We start from the raw sequence: 27,720 nt of genomic DNA, 5'->3' as shown, positions 1-27,720 counted from the left end.
TCTTTTTTTAGAAACATATCTGATTGACAACAAATTCTTCTTTAATTATGATATATGTAATATTCTATCAATTGTGTGACGCATATATATTCTGTCAGTATTTACTACTTTCATCAATGTTTTTTTTTATCATCAATACTGTAATTTTTTATCTTTAATGTATTTCCATCATGAATCATATATATATTTTTTAAATATATTTTTGAATCATTCTTTTCTTAAAGATATGTGTATTCGAATCAACAAATCATATATCTTCATATTTCATTTATGGAATATTTTATATATTAAACAATTCAGTTGAACTAAAATGTTTAATATTTTTATCTTCTTTTTCATTCTTTTGAGTTATTAAAAATTATCTTTTTCTTTTAATGTATATGTATAATCACGAGCCCAATATCCAAATTTTCTACAGAAATAACATTTGTTTTTTTTGTGTGTGTTTGTTCACTTTCAGAATCATGAGAATCGTGGGAAGCAGGAGAATCATGGTAAATATAATTCTTTCAATATCGTAGTCTATTTAATAGATTTTTTTACTCGCATTTTTGTATTTCGCATTTTGAAGTATTTTTTTGTTTATTAAATGATATTAATAATTCAATTCCGCTCATGATATACCATACCAGACTATGCGAACATTATCATATTTTGTTGTTAAAAGAAACTTGATTAATTTGCGATAATAATAAAATTTTTTTGTTTCATATCCATATCTTTAGGTTTTTGTATCAGCGACTATTTTCGAAATGTGGTTTGCAATGGTTTTTTCGGATCCATTTTAGCATTCACAAATTAATCCAAAAATTCTTGTACCAATTGATCATTTTTCTCAATGTATATAGTTCGCAATCTTGTCCGCATTTGTGCAGCAATAGAACAGTCCAATGTTTTAATTAACTTATTTCTTTTTCATCAAAAAGGCTTGAGCTTCAGCATCCTTTTGAATCCATAATGCAATATCCGCTTCATTTTCAAGAATCAAATTATCGATATATATTTTCAATTTATACTTCATCATGTAAATTTTTTTTTGTCGTTTCTATAGGAGATAATTTTTCTCATGATACAGTTTTGCTTCACCTATTTTTAATTTATTTTTAATTTTAATTTTAACAGACATAAAACACACCTTCACACTAAATTTCAAAACTTCAGCAGTATAATTCTTATTATTCTTTCAAATCAGGATAACAGAAAATACTGGATTCATAATCTATTAAGGAAGAGTTTATGAAATGATTTAAATAAAATAAAAAATATACAGCAATTAAATATATTTAATAAAGGAAATAAAATAAACTATATTATATAGATATCTTTGTTCTACTATTTTGAGTTCACAATGTTGCATTCATATGGCGATTTAAAAAGGGAAAAAAATAAAATCTTGTTTCGAAACAGCGATCGCTGTCGTCCAATGATAATTTATATATATAATAAATACATAATAAAATATTTTATATTATTATTTTATATAATATTACAAATATATAAGACGTGAGTCTCATTTTTACATATATGAACTCAATATGAAGTGTCAAAAAGTTTTGTACTTTGTTATACTTTTAAATGTAGTTGTCTATATAAATATGAATTATGGCTAATATTATAAAAAATAGTAAAATTAAAAATTTCATTCGAATCTTAAGAAATGAATGACGAATGATTTCTATTGAATTTATAATGTTAAGCATATGATATTAGTTTTTTAATTGATTTGTATTTTGAGTATGCATTTTCATGAAATAATTAGAAAAATACAATTTAATTCCAAATATTATATTTTAAAGTTAATATCATGTAAAATTTCAAATTATTGAAAAAAGATAGATTTTTTACCATTTATATTATGAACAATAATCTTTTTTTAGAACTAATCATATATTGCATCCTTCTATTTAAAAAAATAATGTCAGAGCACATTTTTAGATATGTATTATATGTATTTTATTTATTATTAATGGATTATTCTTTATTATATGACTTGATAAAAAGGAGTTGACATGTTAAGATCTTATCACAAATAATGCATAACATTTAATGAAACTTCCAATAGAAAATATTTTAATTTTCATTAATCGTTTATAATGTAGAAAATAGAATTGTTGTTTGAAAGAAGATTAAATTATATATATTATATGTTATATGTAATATTTTCATAAAAAAAATTATATTTTCCATTTTAATTCACATTTTCATTAATAAATGAATAACGTGTTATCTTCGATTAATCTTAAAAAAGATAATAATGCTGAAAATATATAATTATAAGTGCATATAGTAGTTTTAGACAATATGACTATTTTCAAATTAGATTAGTTTTATTCATTTTATAATTTACAACAGTATATAATAAATTTAAAAAAACATAGAAAAATAAAAAATAAAAATTAGAATAAGTGAATTAATATAATTATTTATACGAATAAAATTAAGAAGAATATGAAAGGTAAACAAATATATTATATTTTTATATAATAAAATAATTTTTTCGAAAATAATAGATAGAGAAATATGATTGTTATTGAAATGATTCATTAATTATTTAAATATTCATTTATTTTATTTAAAATTTTATTTCTTTATTTTCATATTAATTTATAGAGATCATATCATAATTTAGAAAAGAACTTTATTATACAAATATATTAAATTTGTAGATTTGTAGAATTTATATATTTTTTATTTTTAAAAATTTGTTCCATTTCATTCGAAATTATTATTACAGTTTATAATAATTCTAATATTATTATATATTGTAGACATAATACATGAAAACAAAAAAAAAACAAAAATATTAACATGGACACCAAAAACTCAATATGCTTCACTAATATTTCTCATTGCAATTAATGAGATATTTAGTTTATATATATTTGAATTAAAAGAAACATTACGATATAGATGCAAAATAATATATGCCGGCATATGCATCGTTCTATATGTTATCCATTTTTATAAAATACTGAGAAAAGATTACGCTTGGTTTGTATACGCAGAGATCACTTTTAAATTCTATTTATCTATTGGTGTCATAGTTATTATAATTTTTATAATTCTTGGAATCATAAATACAGAAGTAAGTATTTCTAAAACTATAATAATATAATAAAAAAATTATAAGAATGTTAAATGAAATATAAGTACTATAAGAAAATTATTTACTTGATGAATATAAATATTTTTAATATTCATATCAATTAACACATTTGAATCAAAATAATTAATCAAATAAAAAAATATTAATATTTTAAATAATAAGAAATTTTTATTTTATATAATTGTATATAGTAAACAATATTTTATAGTTAAAAAAAATAAAATAATTAATATTTATCTATTTTGAAAATTAAGCTATTTTGATGAAATGAAAAGCAATATAATTTAATAATTTGATAATTTTAATAATTTTGATTATTTTGAGACTTAAAATTTAATAGTAATGTGATATACAAGTATGTAATGATTCTCAATATTTGCTTATTAAAAATTGAGCTATTTTTCGCATTTTTATTAATTTTTAAATAAAAAATAGTATTCCTCAAAAAACCAAATCTTTTTAGTTTGCGTTATTAATAAAATTCTGTATACCGATGAATTTTTTATTCTTAATTATAAGTGTTAAAACTTAAAAAATTATTATAAGAAATCTCATAGAATCTCATATCTATATATTGTTACGTATTTACAAATATCGAAAAAATCAAATATTCTTATTTTATAATAAAAAAATTTAATAATATTTAATAATAAAAAAATTCAAACCTGATTGAACATATATATCAAAAACTTTTTTTATAATTATCAATTATCACTTTTGTATATTTAATTATGACTTTAATTTATGAGATTAATTTTTGTTTTGTTTTTAATCTTATAAATTTTTTTTATAAAAAATATAAAAGGAAAAGCGATAAATATTCAATTTAAAAAATAGAAATAAATAAATATGAAAAAATAAAATCAAGTTATTATAACTAAAAATCAAATAACAAATAAAACAAAATGAATATATTTAGTAAGACTAGAAAAATAACTTATTATAAGTGGTCTCCTAGCGCTGGCGAAAAATAAATTAATCTTATTAAAAATTAAAAAAATATAAATCATTAAAATTTTTATTAATTAAACATAAGACTTTAATTGAACGATAAAATAAGAACATAAATCATGTAAAAAGAGAAATAAAGATTAATAAAAATTAGGAGTGATAAATGTTTAATAGTTATTAAGAGCGTAACAAAAAATATTTATAAAATGAATACAATATAAGTTTTTTAAAAATATATATTTTATTTTTTTATAATTAATACCGTTCAATTTAAATTTTACTGTTTAAATTTCTCATAAATGTCTATTCTAATTTTAAAATAGATAAAAGAATAAAAATATAGATATTTCAAAAAATTTGTAATATTAATTGCAAATTATTAATTATTATAATAAATTATTACAGTAGAATTATTTTATATTAAGTCGTTTTTGAATATAAAATTAATTTTTTCTATAAAAAAATAATGAAGAAACAATTTTCAGCATCAAATCGAGTTAATAAATAAAAATTTAAATAAAAGTTTACTCTTATTTAAAAATATCTAAATTCTAAATTCACTTTTATTAATGGCAGAAAATAAAATAAACAATAAGAAATTTTTAATAATGAATATTAATTTTGTAGATAAATAGTGAAATATCTATGATAAAATATTACAAGTAATAATTGAATTTGAATATCGATAGATAATAAATACACAAAAATGTGGGAATTCTGTTTTTTAAATTATTTTATTAAATCATATTATTTCATTTAATTATGTAATATATACAGTATATATAATGAATAATTCATAGTAATTCAAATTTTAAGAATAGTTTATATTATATTATTATATTTTAAGATCTTTGAATTATGAACATTTCGTATCATAAAAAATTCCGATTAATAAAAAATTGATATAGAGAAATTTAATTTATATAATTTATAAAAAATTTTAAATTTTAATTAGAATTTTTTTTTTTTAATAAGTTTTTCCTTTCTTTTAAAATTTAAAATCGCATTAAGATGATAAAGATACAATTATTAGAAAATTTATTGGGAGTTAATTTATAATATTCTGAATAGTTGGTTCTTTAGAAACTTTAACAAAAAGATTTCATATTTTCTTAATTCTTCGATGAAAAGTTTCAATGTGTATTTCAATCAAGAAACTTCGTATTTTAGGTAATGCAAAAAAATAGTTTAACATAAATAAATATTGACATATTACATTCTTCTTGTTCAGACATTAAACAAGATGGTGTCTAGTCATGAATAAATGGCACAAGGTGATGCTGCAAGAAGACTGCCATTTTTAAGAGAAAAATTTGTAACCTTTCGCTTTATACATTTGACGTGGCTGGAGTGTCAATACAGTCCTGGGGCCTGAGACGACACTTCCAGCCATGCTAATTTCATCAGGATCATCCTACCTAATTTAAGAATTACTGCAAACACGTGTAGAATAACTTCCTGGAAAAATAACGGATTTGTGAATGGCGTAGTCTCTCAAACTTATTCTAAGAAATTTTCTTCAAATTGAGGATATTGTTCAATTAGGGGTCTAATCCACAATATTCATTGACTCAAAGAATGCAATAGCAGCGATAAGCAATTATTCATCATATAATATTCAACAAATCATAAACATAATATGAAAAAATAATTAAAAAAAAAAATAATATGAAAATCACATGGATTCATGAGAATAAAAGAGAATTGTAAAATCAAACGAAGCTGCGAGAAAAACTACAAATTCCATTATATGTAACTATATCGATATGACAAACGAAAAAAGGTTAATATTATAATGGGAAACTGAATAAAAATTATACACTATTATTTACTATACACTGTCTATCTTATATTAAATATAAGCAAAAAACATTCACAGATCACATGGTACAAAACGATTCAGAAAAAATCAACCGCATTTGAATAAGACCGCATTTAATTCTATATATTCATCTCTTGAATAGAAGATAGAATAGCTTCAAGATAAGAAGTATTAGCTCCAATCCGTTTTTGGAGCTGTAGTATATAGTAATAAAAATAATTATTACAGTTCGCTGTTAACAAGTTCGTTTAAGACGATCAAAAATAAGTCCATATATTAATGATAGTTTACTAAAAGTTAAAAGTTCGAAAAAAATTTTAAGTTCAAAGATTCTTGAAAGTTTAAGAATTTGAACAGTTCTCGCAGTTTTGTAGTTCTCGAAGTTTTTGTTGAAATTGATACATTAAAACCCCCTTTATGTTCATCTTGTAAACTTATTATAGTTATTTATTTATTTGTTGGTATTATAAACTGCTTATTAATTTTTGAGAAATTTTATTAACGATTATTAATTCGATTGGAAAAATTGACGATGGTTTTAATTTCAACAATGTAATATGGAATAATGACTGCATATCTTATTACAAAAATAGATTTTGAGTTATTTGTGAAAATGTGAATAGAGCCTTAATCTTTAACAATGATTAACAATTAGTTGTCAAAATTTCTGGATTAGCTTTTAGGTATAATATTAGATTTATTTATTTCAATAGAGTAAATTTTCCGGGACGGGACTTGAGATTTCTTTGGGATAATATTTTATAATTCTAAATTCAATTTTGCATACTTATTTTGAATTATAAATTAATATAAAGTCTTTCTGTGTTAGTGCAGTATATTTTTTATGTATCAAAGATTAAGTATATATGTTTTTTCGGAATAATTGGTATTTTTTTATTTTATTTTACATAATTGATGCTGAGGAAATATGGATGAGGAAAATATAAAGCTGAAACTAGTCTTAAACGACTTCGTTATATAATTATAATACGTTGCGTTATATTGAAATTAATTTCTTGAAAATAGTTTTGCCAACTGATAATAAATTATTGAGCTCTTTTAACTTTAATGATGGATTTATTAATGTGTTTATGTTTTTATGTCTTTTACTTTTAGTATATTTATAAAAATATATTATATTATATTGTATGTTGTTTTTAATGGCTTGTAATTGCTGTGTTTGCTGTAAGTCTTCATATCATGCTTAAGATTTTGATACATTTCATTTTTTCAAGTTTGAGTTTTTAAAATAAAATTTTATTTTTAGTAGTTTTTATTTTTTGAAAAAACTTATGTATTCAGTTTTCGTTTCTAAAAATTTGAAGCTTAATTTGATTTTCCAAATTTTTCATTTTCCAATTATGCAATTTATTTAGAATATCCTATAAGAAATATATATACATATAAGATCATCAAAAAAACAGATTTTGATTGAATTACTAATTATCGATAATTATGTCAATTCCATTTATTGATAACAAAAATATAATAACAAAAATAAGATGATACTTAGTACAAGCCTTGAAATATTGTTTTCGATAATCAAGATTCTGAATGTTTTTAAATTTAATTCTTATACATTTGGAGGAAATATTTTATAAGTTTTTATGTTTCTTTTTTTTGAATGTGAATATATAAATCAATTCTTAAGCTTGCATTTTCTAATATTCAATTGATACATTATTATTTGAGTTTGAGACAATTAATACAATAATTAATATTTATTTATTATTAATATTAGAGAATAATCATTGTTATATTTATTTAGAATATATATAAATAGTATATAGTATATTTTATATAAATATATATTATATAAATTCAAATATTTAAATATCGTTATAATTTGTTATAATTAATTAATATTTTAATATGACACTTACACTTGTATGCTATGTTAAAATTGTACATAATATCTATTATATTTATTTTATTTGCTACACTGAAATAAGTTGGCATCAATTGTTGAAAAATATTTTTTATAATTTAATATTGTTTTCTTTAAGATTTTTTTCTAGTATATTTCTAGTATATTTTTATAAGATGATATGTAAGTTAATTTTGCATATTGGATGAAATTAAGATCTTTATATAATATTAATTGTATAACTATTAATGTTTATTTTATAAATTAATTAATATTACTTCTTCATTTAAGTATTAGGAATTAATATCGTTAATATCTATTAATACCGTAGCTTTTTTAAGTTTTAAATTTCTATAAATTTTAAATTTCATCTATTAAAATTTTAGATTTGTTTCTTGGAGATATACTACATTTAATAATACTTTTTAATTAATATATGTCTAATGATACTTGTCATCAAGAAAAAAAATTATTTAAATTTAATCACTATAAAATTGAAACAATAATTATTTCCTTCGTTATCGTTCATTTTAATCCAATGTATTTGGAATGATTTTGAGATATGTTATCTGCTATTGTGAACTAAAATGGTACATTGATATTTAATTTTTTAATTATTTTACTGATTCTATTTTTTATATTTCTTTCGTTTAGAGATACGGATTATGATTAACATATAATTAACAATGTCCAATTATTTATAATTTTATGCTATATTTATAGAGTTTTTTGGAACGATAGTATTTTTTTTTAAAAATTTGTTAATTATATTCAATTTAGTGGATATTTTGTAAATGGATTATTTATCTATTATGAATTTATCTATTAATGGATTATTTATCTTTTATTGAATTTATTATGATTTTATATATCCTATTTTATATTGTCATGATATTCTAGTTATATTATTTTTCAGTATCTGCTTTTATTGTGTCTAATATATTAATTAATATATATATGTTTGTTGGAATGCTTGTATATATTGTTATAATATGATATGAATATTGTTATCCAAAAAAATTTAAAGAAATGAATTGTAACATATTATTTATTATCTAAAAATAATTTGTTATGTAACTCCTATGGTTTTGAAATGGCTGGAAAGTTGCATGTTTAATTCAGCAAAGATTTTTACTTATAATTTAAATTTATTATTTTGTTAGTTTCCGAATTTTTTCCTGTATTTGGATTTATAGTGGCTGTATTTGGAAAATCATTTTTTATAATATATTATTGCATCTTTTTTTTGCTTATTAATACAGCGTTTCATGTTTCCTACAGATGTAAATATGCACATTATTTATTATGTAATTAAAAGAATTTTTGGTGCACCTTTAGAGTTTACATAAATTTGTCTTCTGACATTCATATCATGATTAAATCTTAATTCTTCAATCGCAGATTTTAATTTGAAAGTCATTTTCTTTAGACAAATTTTTTTCAATTCAATTCGTTAGATATATAAAAAAATTATTTTTTGGGACGAAATAACTAATGATCTTATTAGGGTTCTAATTTTATTGCGATTCTTAACTGCCATACATAATTTACATAGTTAAGCATTAAGAATTGAACGATTTACTTTCAAAATAAAGTAAGAATTGAAAATATAAATTGGATGATTTGTTTTTGCTCTACAGATAGATAACAGACAATCAGTTATGACTTCAATTATATTCTCAGCTATAATAATTGCTTTTTTGTTCATATTTATTCATATTTATTAGTTGTTACTGTAGTGTCAGATGATGTTTCCATATTCGTTATAAAATTATTTAATTTTAATCTTTGTGGACAATGATTCAATAATATAAATAAAATCATATTATGTATTTTCGAACGAGATAAGCTCATATTTGTTATATTGTATATTTATGCAATATCATATAATTTATTAAGCATTCGTAAATAATAATATAAACATCAAATAGTTAATAAAAACTATTAAATTGTTTTAAGTTGTTCGCAGAATAAAGCAACAATTTTGATTACATGATACATGTTATTTTTAAAGTTTTGAAGAAACTTTGTTTATAATAGTTATGTTTATAATAGTATAATATGATAATGAATAATCCTTTTTTATAATTTATATTATATATAAATGCAAAATTGTCAATAATCCCTAAGATCCCTAAAGAAGATTATTTGATAATTATTTGATAAGAGCAAATATTTAATCATATAATTGTAGTAAATATTCAACATGATATTAAAAGTCTTTTGTATTCATGCAATATCGGAATCATTGGATCGCTGAAATTTATATTTGTTGATTTCTAAAATAATTTTATTATATCATAGTGACTTCTTCTTTATTTTATGTTATAAAATTACTTTAAAAAAATACATTGTCGAAACATTTACTCAGATATTATATACTATATGAATAAAAAAAATGATAATTTCTATATAATAGCATTTCATACTTTTAATCATGCAAAAATAAAAACATTTTTATACTTATAGAACTTAATAATATATATTTAAAATAAAATATTTGCATCATAATATTCTATAACATTAAAAAAATATAAAATTACTATAATATAAAATATAAAGTTAAAATCAATAACAAATAAATAAATAAAAATAAATACTACATTAAAAATAATTTCTACATTATTCTTTCGTATATATATGTATATACGATATATATAATATATATATAAATTATACAATTTTCTTTATTTTTATTTATCTTTTAAAAAAAAATTTTTACAATTCTTAAATTTTTTTATAGCGTATAAAGAAAATTATTGCAAGATGTGAAGAAATAGATAATATTTTAGAATCGTTTGGCGTTGAAAAAAATTATAAGAAAATTTTTTTCTTTATCACACAATTATTAATCATATGGAGTATAGTGATGTTAAGTCTTTTTGGATTAAATATATATTGGTTCACATATGAAAATACATATCTCCTAATGCATATATCAATTACAATTATTTATTTGGGGATTCTTACTTTTATTACATTCGTAAGGTAAATTATAAAAATAAATAAAAATAAAAATATTTATAAACTGAATGTTAACTAACAATATTAACGATGATATTAACTAACAATAAACGAAATGATAAAAATAGATATGATAATTTTCAATTTCTTGTTATTATTAAATCGAAAAAAATTTTATAATTCTTACAAAAAATTAAACATATAATTTATAAATATTTTTATATTTTTAAACTTAAATATTCATTTGCGTAAATTCTTTTATCTTTTATATTTTTAATTTTTTATTTTTAAATTTTTTTTAAGTATTTTAATAGATAAGTTGCATAAGATGAACGTGATTATAAAAGAAGTGAACGAGTTATCGAATATAAATGATATTAAAATAAGATACAAAATGCAATCATATATTGCACGTAAATTTATACTTATAATGGATTATTATAACAGAAAATATTTTATCGAGCATTTTCTCCAAATAACGAGGTATAATTAATAATTTCATAACAATATATATAAAATGTTTATTATTATCATCATTAATTAATTTTTTCCTATTTATTTATCGAAGGCATATCCATTTTGAGATTCTTAAAATTTCACGTGAACTTAACCAGGCTTATACTTGTCAAATTTTATTAAACTTAATGGTGAATTTTATATTAATAATATACTCATTTTATAACATATATTTTTCTTTTATAATATTAAAATCGACAAATTCGTTGACAAATAAAAATAATTTATTAGCTTTATTGTGGATTTTCATATCTTCTTCAAAAATTATTTTCTTAAATAATCATTGTAATAATTTCTATCAGAAGGTAAGAAAATTATTTTCTAACATAAAGTTATATAACTAAAATATATAAATATAATAAAAAACTACATAATATATAGATATGTGTAATTATCCTATTTTATAGGTAAAAATAACAGCACATTTGCTTCGAGAATTAGAAATTTGCTATTTGGATAATTCCATTAAAGAAAAGGTAAGATTTACATTTATAATATAATATAATAATTAAATTTATATCTATTATGATATAATATATTTATTATGATTTAATTTTGTTAAAAATATTTAAAAAATATTAAAATCACTAAATTTAGTATACGTGTTTTTTTATTTTTTTTATATTATTGCAAATCATAAATAACACAAAAACTTGTTTCAATTGTATAAAAATCATATTTAAACAATTGATCAGTAATTGATCGGAATATTTGCATTAACTTATATATATATTTTAATATGCATTCATTTAGGTATTTTGTACAATTATATGATACATTATGATAGCGCATTTTTTCATTGGCAATTTGAATATTTTGCTCATGAATCGCTTGTTTGCGTAATAACATAAATATATATTTACTTTAACTTATTATGAAATAATATTGTTCCGAAATGAGTAATAGCAATTTTGCTTGAAATAAATATATTTTTTACTTTATTGCATTGTTCACTTTGTTTGAAATTAGTTGTAAAGAGATAGATCGGAAAACAAATGAGAAGCCTATGAAAATCGTGAATCTTTATACAGTTTGGAAAAACATTTAAAGTAAGAATAAGATTATATATTATAATAGAATAATAATCTTTAAAATAATATTATTATTCGAGTAGTAATTTTATGATTTGGTCTTATTTAAAGTACCTTATATTTTACGTTTTCTCTCGTTTTATTCAAAAACAAAAAGAAATTAAATAGAATATCTGATTTGTATTAAGCATTTCTTTGTACAATATTATGATTATTTCGATACAATATTTGTGATGTTTTAATAATATGTAAACAATTGAAAATTATTATTTATTATTGTTGTCATGTTAATTCAACAAACCTTAATAATGAATAGAAGAGAAAATATATAAGATAGAACTATGGATAAAAAAATCAAGAGAAAGAATTTAAAAAATTCTATATGCAATATATATTACAAAAATATTATAAGTCTATTATAGAATTTCGAATTTTTTAATTTTTCTAAATGAATATAAAATTCGAACATGAATTCGGATAATAATATACATATAATACAATAACAATACATATAATAATACTATATAATAATATAATATAATATAATAATACATATAATAATAATACAATACATATAATAATAATACAATATTACTTCTGAGAATAATATGAAATTGCTTTTGAGAGTTTATGAATTAATTGAAATAAATTGTATTAAGGCAATAATGAAAAAATTTTATTAATATAAAATTTTATCAAAGCATAATAAATAATATCAAATATAGCAAAAATATATTAGAATTAGGCAAACAATTTATTTTATTTTACAGTAAAGCAAAGTTTAGCATTATATATGTAATTGTGTTCTCATAATATGCAAATTTTGACTCGTATAATCATAATAAGTTCATAATTAATGATTTTGATACATTATAATTATAATATAACATAATAAAAAAATTAAAATCTTTTTAGTTATACTATTATTTACGTATTTCATATTTTCTATCAAATTATTTTACCTGTTTTTATTAATCAGTCAAAAACACTATAAATTAATATATTAAATATGATATATAATTATGATAATATTATAATTATGATAATATAATAAACTCATCTTTTCTGTTTCATTAAAAGATAACTATAATAAAAAATAAATAAACTAAAGTAAATTTCATTAAATAAGGATGCTTAAAAATTTTTCATTATAATTGATCATTAAATAAAAAAAAGATAATTATTTGTTGCTATAAAAGTAAATTTTAATTATATATATATATATATAAATATATTATATATATAATATATATATATAATATTTATAATAATTATTTATATATATATTTCTTTATATTTCATTGAGAAAAGTGTTTCTTAGTAATTGTTCATCAGAGTTAAAATTATCATTAATATTTAATCCCTTCTTTTTTTTTTTAATATTTTCCTTTTATTTTTTTATTTTATTTGATCCGATTTATTTGAATGTTTTAATATTTAATATTTCCATTTTGATCAAATGAATAAAATAAAACAACTCTATATATTTAGAACATTTTTCTTTAATGTTGAATAATTGCTATCTTTGATAATAGTTTTGTTAGTAAATTTGTCTTTTGTTTCTCTGAGACGACATGCAGAACAAAAATCTCAGCATCATATTTTTTCTTTATACACGTATATAAAATAATATCAATATATTTAATCTTTTGATGAAATTCTTTATAAATCTAATATCATTTTAATCATCAATTAAATTGCTAAGATCAAAATTCAAAAGATTATAAAATTTTTTATTTATTATTAGTTTAAGTTACTTTACAATTTGAAAAGTAACAAGATATTATGTCTTTATTATGTTTTTTTCTTTTATATCCCTAAATATTTGAGAATTCGTTATATAGCATTCAATAAATTTCCAGAAGATTTTTTGCATATATTGTTCTGCATGATTTATTGTAAATAAATATCAGATTTTGTTTTAATAAATAAATATAAATTGTTACTTATGATATGATAGCTTTGATAACTTTTTCTTCCTTTTCTTGATAATCCATTGCTTGTTATTATTAGAAATGCTAATGCAATTTGTTATCTATTAAATGGATTTAATAGTTATAAAATTCGATTATAAAATTCTTGATGTAAAAAAATTGAATCATTCCTATATTGTTCTCTTTGTAAATCCAGAAAATAATTAGATTTACTGATCATGATAATCAAAATTTTGATTTTTTTAATTCTAAAATTTCTTCTTTTTACTTTCAATTATCAATAATACATATGATTAGAATAACTTGCAAATTTTTGTTTGAATTCGTAAATATCTAAACTTGCAACAGTTTTTTTAAGTTAAATTTTTCAAAAGTTAAGTTAAAATAAAAGCATTTTAAAGTATTTTGTCCAATATTTTACGCTATGATTTAATTTGCAAACATTATTTCTAAAATATAAATTTTTTTATATAAACTATTTAGTTAAGTTTAATAACAATGGAATATTGTTTTTATATCATATTTTATATTATTTATATTATCATGGTGCAGTATCATTTTCTTAGATATTGTAACTGCAAGAATTGTTTTAATAAAATTGAATAATTGAAAATTTGATAATAATCTATTTCATATTTTTTAAAATGTACTACCGATCTAGCTTTATATTAGTTTAATTTTAAATATTGATATATTTTGTATCAGTAACATTTCTATTTTTGAAGGTTCAATCAATGATTCATTCTGGTGCCGCAAAATATTCATTTCATTATTCATAGTTTATGTCTACTTATTTGATACATTTAAGAGTTTTTTCAGATTTCAAATTTAAAAATTGTCTTAATGTTACTTTTTTAATAAAATTAATATCGTCTCATTAGATATCTTCAATTTTCTTCTTTAATTATAATGTTCATCGGTCGAATCTCATAGTTTATAAAGTGTGTTCATCTTAGTTTATCTTGAATTATTAGTTATTAGTTTCATCTTGATTTTCATTATTTAGAATTATATATTATAATTAAATATATTACAGTTTTTTATTAATTAGACAACACAAGTTCAATATTTTGCAATTTAATTTTTTACAATTTTCTACTTCAAAACAATATACAATCGAATTTGTACTTTATTCCATAAAAAAATTTTACTCTTCACATATATCTTGTTCGATAAATCTATAACTTAGTTACATTTATTTTAAAATCTATTATATTTATTTTAATTCGGATTTTAAATTAAATAATACAGAAATATATTTTAGAGGAACATTATTTTAAAAAATTGCTTCTTTTTTTAGATGAATAAATATGAATATGAATAAAAATAAATTAAAAAAAGAAAAAAGAAAAGAATAAATCATTTTTTACAAGAAAATGATTTATTTTTTCTTTTTTTAATTTATTTCCCATTCTTTCATTTTATTTAATCAATTATTTAAATATCAAATAACAACATGTATTTACATACAATCTCATCAGTAATGGTTATGATGTCATAGAAGATGATATAAAATTATAATTGTTGTCATTATCAAAGCAATATTGTCGATAGAGCATTTGATGACTACTATATTATTTTGATAATAATAATAGATATATAAAAAAATAGCTATTTCTTTCATATTTCTTTCATAGTTATGAGTATAAAAAAATAGCTATTTCTTTCATATTTCTTTCATAGTTATGAGTATATAATGATAATCTTTATCAATGCATTGTTGAATTATTATTAATGGATAAGTTACCACCAGTTAGCTAAGCTCTAACATATTAAAAATAACAATGAATTAAAGTTAAGATGCAAAAACAACTCTTATGCTTTACTATGCTTATTACATATTTCATATATCATATTATTAATCTAATAATACAATATTATAGAAAATTTTAATAAGTGTACATGAGAGAAAGAAAAAGAAAGGGAGACATATCTAGCATTTTTTGTAATTAAGTTAAGCCAATTGTAAATTTTTCTTTGTTAATTTTTTTTCAAATGGCTATCATTTTTTTGATAGAAACGTATCAATCGGATAATAGATATATGAATAGTCTGATTTTATGTCGAAAAGTATATAAAATATTTACATTCAAAATAAGATGATATATTATTATATTATATAATATAATATATATTATATTTATTTAATATAATATATTATATTTGATACTAATTTGATATTAGTTTTATTATATTTATATTAATTTTATATTATATTTATATTAATTTATTATATTAATTTCATGCTGCTGAATAAATTCATTAATTAAAATATAATTTATAATACATTCAATGCTATGATTAAAATTACGATATTTAGTTGGCGGATTTTTTCATTTTAAAAATTTTTTCGATTTCTTTATTTATTGAACAATGAAAAGATCATATTTCTCACTACTTTTGATATTCAATTCAAATTCTTTTGTTCTAGCTTGTTCTAGCTTTTGGGAATATATTTGCAAGCGATAGCAAAAATGTGTTTCTCTGTTTTAGACTCATGATGCCACAGACGTGAGTATAAATTTTTGCAATTCGCAACATATAAAGTCTGCTCCTATAAGCTGTATGTATTAATATCTGACTTTTTATAAATCATAATAATATTGCTCACAATTCCAAAAAAATGGGATTGATACATGTGATTATATTTGTGAGGTTTTAAATAAAAATCTATTTTATAATATAAATTTTATAAGATGTTTATAAGATCCGCTAAAAAGTTGGTATCTGTAATTATTATTATTAGTAGGATAGATAAGTTTTATTGTAAAAATTTAGTAGATGTATAACGAGATGTATAACGAGTTCTATTATTTCTTATTTTTTTTATCAAAAAAATTATCAAATAAATGACATAGTACAAGTTTTATGTCATCAATTTAGGGCTGCAATAATTTTCTTTATTTTATTTAATTTCTTATATGAAATAATATAAAAAAAAATTCACAAAAAATTTTTATTATTATTAAATTACGATTTAATTATAAATTATATAATAATCTATAAACATATATTTATATATAAACATATATTTATATGTTTGTGCACTATTTAAAAATAGTATAAGAATGTATGTCAAAAATATAAATCTATAATTATAAAATAGTAGAAAAATAATATTAAAGGAAAAATATTAATTTTGCTATCTGATCTACATTTATTGTGTAGCGCAATAAAAATTATGAAATGAATGTTTAATAAGATATTAAAAATTATTTATCATTGGAAAATGTTTTTATCGGAAAAGATTTGTTAAAAAAATAATTTTATTATCAATATGATGACTTTTATAATCAATTTTTATATTATACTACATAATATATATATGAATAATATATATTATATATATGAATGAATGAATGAATAATATATATTATATATATAATATATATAAATCATATATATATAAATGAATAAAAATTTTGAAAAAATTCAAATGTATCATACTTTTAAAAAAAATGTTAAAGTTTTATAATTAAGTTGTAAAATTCATTTAAATTTATTTTATAAAATATTTGTTTATATATATTATTCTATAAATATTATTCTATAAATAAACATTCTATAAAAAAATTTTTATAAAAAAAATATTTTTATAAAATTTTTATAAAATACACATTTTAAAAATGATTTTTTTTATTTAATATTTATTTATAAAATAATTTTTTACAGAATTTTAAATCTACATTAAATATATTGATAGAAAAGAAAACTTTTCAAGTTCATGAAATATATTAAAAATTATTTTCAAAACTAATCTTCAAATTGCATGTAATTAATTTTTTAAGAAATTTTTAATAGTTGGCAAAATTTGAAGATCAAGTTATATCTAAAATATTGTGAGTTTCATTTATTTAACATTCAACAATTTATTTAACATTAATTATATAATAAATAATTATTATATAATTATTATATATATTATTATTATATAATTGTTTGATTAAAGTGTTTAAATTTGTTAATATTTATATTAATCGAAAGCTTTCAAATTCAATAAATAACATTGCATTTATATATCATAATAATATATAATCATAATATTATATATTATATAGCAATATTTAATATATGATAATATATAAGATATAAAAATTATTCTATTTATACTTCAATTATGAAATTGATTTCTCTGATAAAATATTTTCTGATATTTTAATTTAATATGATGCTGAAACTGCTCTCCAATTATTAAAAATTGTATCACTTTTCAACATAGCGATTTTTAATATATTTCATAAATTCAGATAAAATTTCCTTTTGTAAATAACACGTAATATTTGATACAAACTTTAAAATTTTTAAAATTACTGATATTTTTAAAATTAGTTTATAATTAAGTATTCATGTATCAACTATTCAAAAAATTATATTTGAATATAATTAAATATAAAAATATATTTACATAATATATATTTTATAAAAAAATTCTAAGTATTCTATAAAAAAGCATTTTATAAATAAAGTGAATTGAGAAAATTATAAAATTTTAATATAAATTTATTATACATTAATTGTAAATTTTTTTAAAGAAATTGTATATTTGCAATTTATGTGATACTTTTATTTCTTGTAATGAGTATTAAACTATACTTAAAATCAATTTCAAGATTACATAATAATTTATATAAAATAAATTGTTAAAGTATAGAGTGAATATAAAACGAATAGAACAAACAATCCATCATTCGCCTTTTAAAATTGAAATAAAAAAATAAGTTAAATAATTTTTTTGATTTCAAAATTTCCTTCATATAATGTGATATCAACGATTTTTTAATACAAATAGTTTTTTGAAAACGAGAAATTATAAGGATTTTATTTTTGAAAATAAAATGTTATGCTTTTTTATTTTTATAATAATAAAGTATTTTATAATAATAGTAGTAATAATAAAAGTATTTTATAATAATATATTTATAATAATAGTAAAGTAAAGCGAATTAAATGATATACTTAAAAAATCATTTAAAATTAATAATAATGAAGCCATAAATTATTTCAAGAAATTGGTACTAAATAGTCGCAAAAAAATAAACATAAAAAATTACGAAAATCTGAAAACTGTAATATTAATTGTCCTGAAAAAGAAAAAAAAGCTAAGCTTTGTATTTATCTATAAGCATTCTTATCAATATAGAAGCCAAAAAAATATTTTTGAATAAAATATATAAATATATTTTATATATAATTAGGAATCGCATAATTTTAGATAATCATATTTAAATTCTTATATTGAATTTAACATATCTAAACAAAAAAATTTTTTGATTTTCCGTATTCTCATAAATTCTTCATAAAATCTAATTCTTAGATTGATTTGTGTTTTTTCAAATATTAGTTTAAAAAATCATTGTGTTTGCGAATTATTTATTTTTATTGTTAATTCTTATACTATATTAATGTCAAATGATTAATGTCAATAATAATACTCTGATGAAGAAAAAACAATCAACATTGCTACAATAAACAGATAAATTGAACAATAAAACTTCTGTAATTGCATTAATTTTTTTAAAAAACAAATGAAAATATTGATAATTTTCCAAAATTCAATTGTTCTTACATTAAATAATATAATTTGAACAAAAAATATTTATTTTTGGATTTAAATAAGCATGAAATATATAAACTTTATATTGAAAAGTCTAATGATTTGTATCAAAATTATGTAAAAGAATCATATTATCATTATATTTTTATTATACAATAAAATTTTAATTTCAAGAAGCTAACATATATTACTGCAATAAAATGGAAGAAATTGAAAAGATTAAAGATTATAACGATCCATAATGTTTTAGTTATTTTAATATTTGCAAAAATCGAGAGTTATTCTTGCCATTATGTTATCCAAATTATTATCGATATTCATTTGTTTCGTTCAAATACAAAAAACTTCTCAATATCATTAAAAATTGTAAATTTGCTTTATTTTAAAATAAGAAATGGTATCCAACAACGAAAACAAAAAAATTAGATATTTTTTAATATTTTTGTGAAATATTTTATGTTATGTATGACAACAACATATGAAAACAATATATTAACAGTATTGATACTACTGGCTACATACTTTTATAAATATATCAATTAATTATCTACTCTATCTTTTTTTATATTAGATAATAATTAGATAATAATTGAAATCTATTACATATTTATCTCTAAAAGTTCAAGTTTGCCATTATTTAATAATACTAATAATAATATTAATGAATAATTTAACGATTTATTATTGTTGAAAAAATTTAATTATAGCTACAATAATGTTAGAAATATTTCATAGAAATAGATAAAATAAATTAGAGATATTTTTTGTTTTTGTTTGTATTTTAAAACATATTGAAAAATAATGCTAAAGCTATATTTTATTAACAAAAAGAAAAATTTTATTAACAGAATTATTAAGATTTTTTTAACAAAAAGTTATTTTCCATTAATTGAAAATCAATTAAATAAATTGAGAAATTAATTTTTTTAGTTCATAAAAAATTGGAATTAATTAATACAATATAATATTATAATATAGTAATATATAATAATAAAATATACAAAATTTTTTAATTTTATTAAAAAAAATAAGTTATTATTATTCTGAAAAAAAGTTATATAAAATAATGAAAAATAATTTACATATTAAACATAAAATCAAATAAAATTCTAAAAAGAAATGGTACATATATTATTGTATACAGTTATTTTTTAATAAAAGATTAAAAATTTAATTCATGAATTAATTATAAATCTATAAATAAATTAACTTATAGATGAGTATATGTGATGATGAATTATATTGATATTTTAAAAACTTAAAAAATCAACTTTAAAGTGAGCTTCGATGCTAAAACAAAACAATAATTGAAGAATTCGATAAGAATTAGACAATTTCTTTTTTTATTGAAATTGAGATTTTATTATATATTCAAGAACAAAAATAAATTAATATTATTATGCAAAGTATGTGCAATAATTTTCTCTCGTGTTATATGGAAGGATAAAAAGAGATTATAGCATACAATTTTGATTCAAAGTAATTCCAGTTATCAAATTCTTACATCAATTTAATTTTCTATTATTATGAATATTATATTTATTGTTATCAAATATTATATTATTATCGTATATTTATCGTTATTAAATATTTTGTTTTGACAAACTATTATTCATCATTTTAATAATAATAATATATGTTGTTATTTTGTGAATATTCAAATAATGAACTTGTTCTTATAAAATATAATAAAAAGAAAACAATATTTGCTAATATTGTTATTTTAATACAATTATTTTTTAATATAAAGACAAGAAACAAAATCTAAAATACAAAAAAAGAAATCTAAAATTCATAAATGAAAACTAATTGTACTATAAAGAAAAAAAATAATAATTGATTATATTAAATAATATAAAAATATATATACGCGTGCATACAAATACACACACACAATAGTGATGCAAATATACTATACTATTAAATTATATTACTATATAATTATTTTATATTAATTAAACTATATTACTATATGATTATTTTATATCAATTCTTTAGAATAAACTATTTAGAATTACTTAGAATCAGCTCTAAATTGAAATGGGAAATTTATACAAGATGTTTCATTTAATGTTATTATCTTAAATTATATCATTATTATTATTTGCAGCGAGAAATATTTTGATGGACATTGAATGATTTTAAAAGATGCATCTACTGATTATCAATGCATATATTGACTATTTTTTTGTAGATAAATGCGTTAAGGACATACAAAAGTTCAATTTTCATGTTTGAAATAGAATATATTTTTTTTATACATCAGTCAATGCAATTTTTAATTCCCTATAAAAAAAATAGAAACTTATGTATCTCGAAAAATAATTAATTTAGAAAATATTTTGATGTAAATATTAAACAAATTTTATTCGCTTATTAATAATATAAATAAGTATATAAATTGTGTATAAATGTATATAAATATATAATAATTAATAAGTGTATTTATTATTAATAATAAGTATATTTATTTATTAATTATTTATGAAAAGAATTTAATATAATAATGTCCATTAATATTTCGATATTTTTGAAAATAATACAATAATCGTTTTATATTTCTAACATGTCAGAGAATATTTTATGATATTCATGTTTATGATTCTTCATATCTATTCTTTCATATCGAGCAATGTAATCAGAATTTTTGTATAATAAACTTTATTTTTTAAGCAACTACATAAAAGAAAATCGAATTAAATTAGAAGATGATGCCGGAAAATTAATAGATTTGCCATATTATACATATCCGATTTGGATAAAGTTGTTCTGATGTATAATATTTTTTTTGTTAATGCATAATATATAGAGCATTCTGTTCAATCCACGTAAATCAAATATGTAATACATTTTCCAAATATTGGAAAAATTTGTGAAAAAAATTAATATTTGTAAAAAAATTAATATATTTTGATTTCAACAATCAATAAAATATATATAATATAATTACTTAGTATACCGATCGAGAAATTAATATCGATGATCAATTCGTCTAAAAATTTTATGGCGATCAAAAATATTCCGTAAATTTATATAATCATAATTATTAAATTTCGTCTATGAATTTAACATTTTTAAGAAAATCAAAAAATTTTAGAGAACCCATTCTCAAAATTCTATATGAACAATGAAAATCATTATTAATCAACTTTTGAACTTTAAATAAATGACATGGAATTTGTACTGACAATAGAATGCGTATAATATTCGTTCGATTAATTTCTGATTGTTTTTTAATTTTACGATAACTTAAAAATGGATTTAATATAACCGCAGTTAAAACTTTAATTTCATTTAGTTATTGCATTTTATTTAAAATTGCATTTTTATTTGTCGAAATCGATCTTATATCGAAAAGATTTTTTTCACGATAATTTTTTAAACACTTAAAAATGTTTAAAAACAGTCAAACATTTAGATTAAATGTTTTTATAACAAATGTAAAATTGCATCGATTGATCAAAAAATATACCGTTCTATTTAAAAAATGAAAATTGATATATGTTTTAACGCGTCTATTTATAAAAAAAATAATAATAATATCAATATATATATTTCTTAAAACTATTTAATATTTATCAAAACATTTCTCGCTGCAAATAATAATAATGACATAATTCAAAATGATAATATTTTATGAGATATATAATATATTTTTATTATATATTATATATTATATATTATTTAATTATATTATATATTTTCTATATATAAAAAAATACTAAACTTATATTTTTATAAAAATCCCTATGAAAGAAAAATTTCTATATAAAACGTCAAAATTTACATAATTTTCTGATTTACAATTATGGAGTCATACAAATAAATTAAATTTTAAATATTACAAAAATTTCAAAATAAAATATAATAATTAATGTTTCATGTTATAAAAGAAAATAACTATATTTAACAAAACTTTGTATATAAAAACGATGAAAGATAAATTAAATATTCTAAAAGATTATCTATGAAATATTATGAAAACGCAGATCTTTATAAACTGAAATGGAAAAAATATTACTTTTTAATGATGAATGATGAGATACTACATTAATATATATATACTTGGTTTCCGTTATGGATGATATCGCGCAAAAGATCATATTATTTTTTATTATAAGCAATAATAATCAAATGATATTTTTTATTATGACATAATATCAGAAGGTAAAATATTTTTAAATAATAAATAGTAAACAATTTTATTTATTTTAAAATATATGTATTATTTTGAAAATGGAATATTATAAAAAATATTTGATATAACAAGTTTTTAAAATAATATTTGGAAATATTATTTTATTTAAAGAAATTTATTTATTGAAAATATTTGAATTTTTTTTAAATACTTTATTTATCTTAATTTATTTCCTTTATTTTAAATATTATTACCGGAAATATGATTTATATTCAATATATTTTTAAGTTTATAAATTTCTTTTTATATATTTTATACTGAAATTTATAGTATTGCCTAGATGATTTTTTGTGCAAAAATATTTTTTACTATCATTATTTATAATTTGTTTCTACTAATTTCTTTTAATATTTTAACAATAAAATTTTTTAACTTTCAATCCAAAAATTGAAAAAACAGCATCCTTATAAGATGACTGGATATTTTAAACAAAATTAATGTATTTTATTTTATGTTGATTACAATATTTTAATAAAAATAAAATAAAATAAAATATTTTATTTATTTAAATTTTACATTCTATTTAAAATAATTTTTTAAATAGAAATAAATTGAATAAAATTTAAAATATTAAAAAATATTAAAATATTTAAAATATTTATTTCATCAAATATTATCCATCATTACATACTATCTTAATAATCTAATAAACTTCATAAACAATAGAAGTGTTATATTTTATAATTAATGCTATTTAATTAAAGAATATAGAATATAAAATAAAGAAAAATAATTCGATTATTGTTATTTTTTTTAATTTGAATGTTTTTGATAATAATTCGATGATTATATTCGCAAGTAATACAAATAAAATAGTGATAACAACTGTGCTCGAAATATAAGACATAATCGATATTATTACTATATTGATTAATGTAAGATATTATACGATATTACGGTATTATAGTATAATATTGATTAATATATCGCGATAATATAATTGGCAGCTATTAGAAAAAACGATTACTATTATTATTCATCAAATATATCAAAAATATATATTTTAATATGTAAAGAATTTTTTACCATTATATTATGAGTATAGTAATGATGATATTAATAAAGAAAGCAATATTTGATGGAAATTAAGAAAATGTAACGATATAACAATTTGCGAATTATTTCTGTTAATTAAAAAAATGAAAAGATTTTTTGCTTTTATAATAGACTATATAAAAAAAGTTATTATTAATATAAGAATTCAGTGATAAATATAATTCGATTTTTTTCATAATATATCAAATTGGAACAATAAAGTGTTTTTACATTTGTTTATCTACATTTTTCTAATTCTAAGAAAAAAATATTTAATTTAGAGAGATTGTTCAAAATTCAAAAGCTAATTTATTTTACATAAATTTCAGACTACTTATAAATTAGAAAATATTTATCTATCAATGAAAGAATAATTTTATAGAAAGATAGTAAAACTTTTAATAATCTTAGAAAATTTATAAATATGGAATTTTTGTAAGAATGAATTCGTATAAAAATAAATTCAAAAGGATAGGACATATTATAAATTTCAAAATTTATAATAGAATCCTCGAAGTTTAAAAAATATTAAACATTTCTTTTTAATTCAAATTTAGTTTTACAACTACATTTACACGTTATAATTGCATAATTTTTATAATAATGTAAAGAATATCTTAAAATATATGTTTACGGAATAAATTGAACATTATTCCATATAAATAAACGAAATTTAAAATAAACGAAATGATATTGTCGATTTTTTCTGGTTTCAATATAAATTCTTTCTCTCTACGATTTAAATAATTTCTGCTATATAATTTCTAATTTCGAATTGTAAATATTTAATTTTGTTATATTAGTTTTATGAAATGAATTTAAATTGATATAATTTTTTATATCATAATATAAATTTATATAAATTAATTAATTTCGTCTTAATATTTGGAAATGTTTTTAGAAAGAATAAAAACAAAGATAAAATGTATTATAATTAATAAAAAAAATATTAGTTGTTTATATAAATATATTTGTCAATTAATATTCATATATCTTTTTTTAAATCTCCAAAGTCAATTATGATTTGTAATGAAATTCGACACCGCAAATTTCTATGATATTTTCTTTTAAAAAATCTAATATAGGTTGCCTAATGCTTATTTCTCTAATATTAACGCACAATTAAAAATTTATATTTTCATATAGAAAGGAACGAGTTTTTAAAAATTGTATTTTTTCGGCATTTTTCTATGATTTTTTTCATTAATATATTCGTTTTTATATACTAATATATTCGTTGGTCTATACATTAATGTTTGGATATTTTTAGTCCAATTTCTAATCATTCTTCTAATGTCTTTCTTTTCTATTGACAAAAATTAAACATTAATATTTAATATCAATCTTTTATTTAATGTAGCAAATGCGATATATTTTTCTTATGAAATCATTCATTATTTCTTATGAAATCAAATATTTTCAATTTTTATTCTTTTTATTTCGTATTCATAGTAATGTATAAAAATTTTTTTGGAGTGAATCTTGTCATATCTCATTTAATAATACATTTAATAATACAGTATTACAGTATTGTTTAAGCTTCTATAATTCACGCTAATTGTTTTAATCGTTTGATTTATATATTATTAATTATATTATTATATATAATTCTTGTTGACAGCAATGAAAACAAAAAAAAAATATAAATAAAACTATAAATAAACTCATTGATTTGACTGAATAAACACGTGTTTAATAAAACGTAATTGCGCGTACTTACAATATATTCAAACCAATGTGTGAAAACCAATTAACTACCAACTTAAATATGAAATAGTTCTGCTAGTAACATTTCAGTAATAAAACTACAAATAAAATTGTAATGTGATTTCAATGAACTTTAAATATTTATAATAGTTCTATATAATTTTGATCACATGATTCTGGATTGTTTGGAAAGTAATTTCATTTTTTTACACTAATATCGCTAGCTATATAAATATTTATCCAGCCAACTTTATTCTAAACCATTGAACCATTTCATGGTTTATTTATAAGAAAAATTCGTTTAATTCTGTGCGGTTGTGTTTTTCTGGTTGTAACAACTAAAAAAAGCATTTTCGGCATATTTTATTTTTTTATTACTGAAAAGATAAGTATGGTGTTCAGACAAGAAAAAAGTTATGTGAAGATATCTTCTCTATGGAGAAGATATATGTATTAACAGTATATCAGTATCAAAACTGGTTTTCAAAATTTCGTGCCGATAATTTCGGCATTAAAGATGTGTTTTGGAAGACCAATTGAAGCTTATGAAGACAAAATAAAGATACTAATTGAAACAAACCGACGAATAATATTTATTAGAAATTGTTATGAGATTGAATTTATTGAATTCGATTGTTCATGATCACATGAAACGGCTTTGTTTCATTCTGAATATTTAGGTTCCACATATTCTTCGTATTGATATTTGTGATTTACTAAACATAAACAAAATGATTCATTTTTAAAGCGGATCATAATTGGAAATGAAAAGTAAATTGTTTACGATAATGTTAAACAAAAATGATCAAGAATCAGTAGAAATGAACCAGCTCAAAGCTAATATTCATCAGAAAAAAGTGATCCTCTCTCTCTTTGATGGGAATTGTTTTTTTTTTTTTTGGGCTTCTATCTGATGATTGTACAATTAATTCGGAAGTATAGTGCAATTAATTGGACAAATTAAAGGATTCCATCAAACAAAAGAGACTTGAATTAATTAACAAAAAATATGTGGTATTTCATTATGCTAGACCT

General features: G+C 18.4%; 1 protein-coding gene across 5 annotated transcripts in view; it reads left to right on the top strand.

Annotated features, from left to right (window-relative positions):
• Window positions 1–27,720, top strand: part of LOC107995580 (protein maelstrom homolog) — a 278,703-nt gene that overhangs the window by 213,243 nt on the left and 37,740 nt on the right. Inside the window, exons 11-12 of one of the 5 annotated variants that reach the window (XR_009832973.1) lie at window positions 11,014–11,193; window positions 11,279–11,383. The exons of the other annotated variants lie outside the window; for them this stretch is intronic. The gene's annotated coding sequence lies outside the window, so the exon portion shown is untranslated. Of the gene's footprint in view, window positions 1–11,013; window positions 11,194–11,278; window positions 11,384–27,720 lie in introns of those variants that run through there. 5 annotated transcript variants of the gene reach the window in all.

Source organism: Apis cerana, linkage group LG16 (assembly GCF_029169275.1).
Source record: "Apis cerana isolate GH-2021 linkage group LG16, AcerK_1.0, whole genome shotgun sequence".
Lineage (NCBI taxonomy): Eukaryota > Metazoa > Arthropoda > Insecta > Hymenoptera > Apidae > Apis > Apis cerana.
The sequence above is the reverse complement of the archived record's forward strand: the minus strand, read 5'-3'. Positions and strand labels throughout refer to the sequence as shown.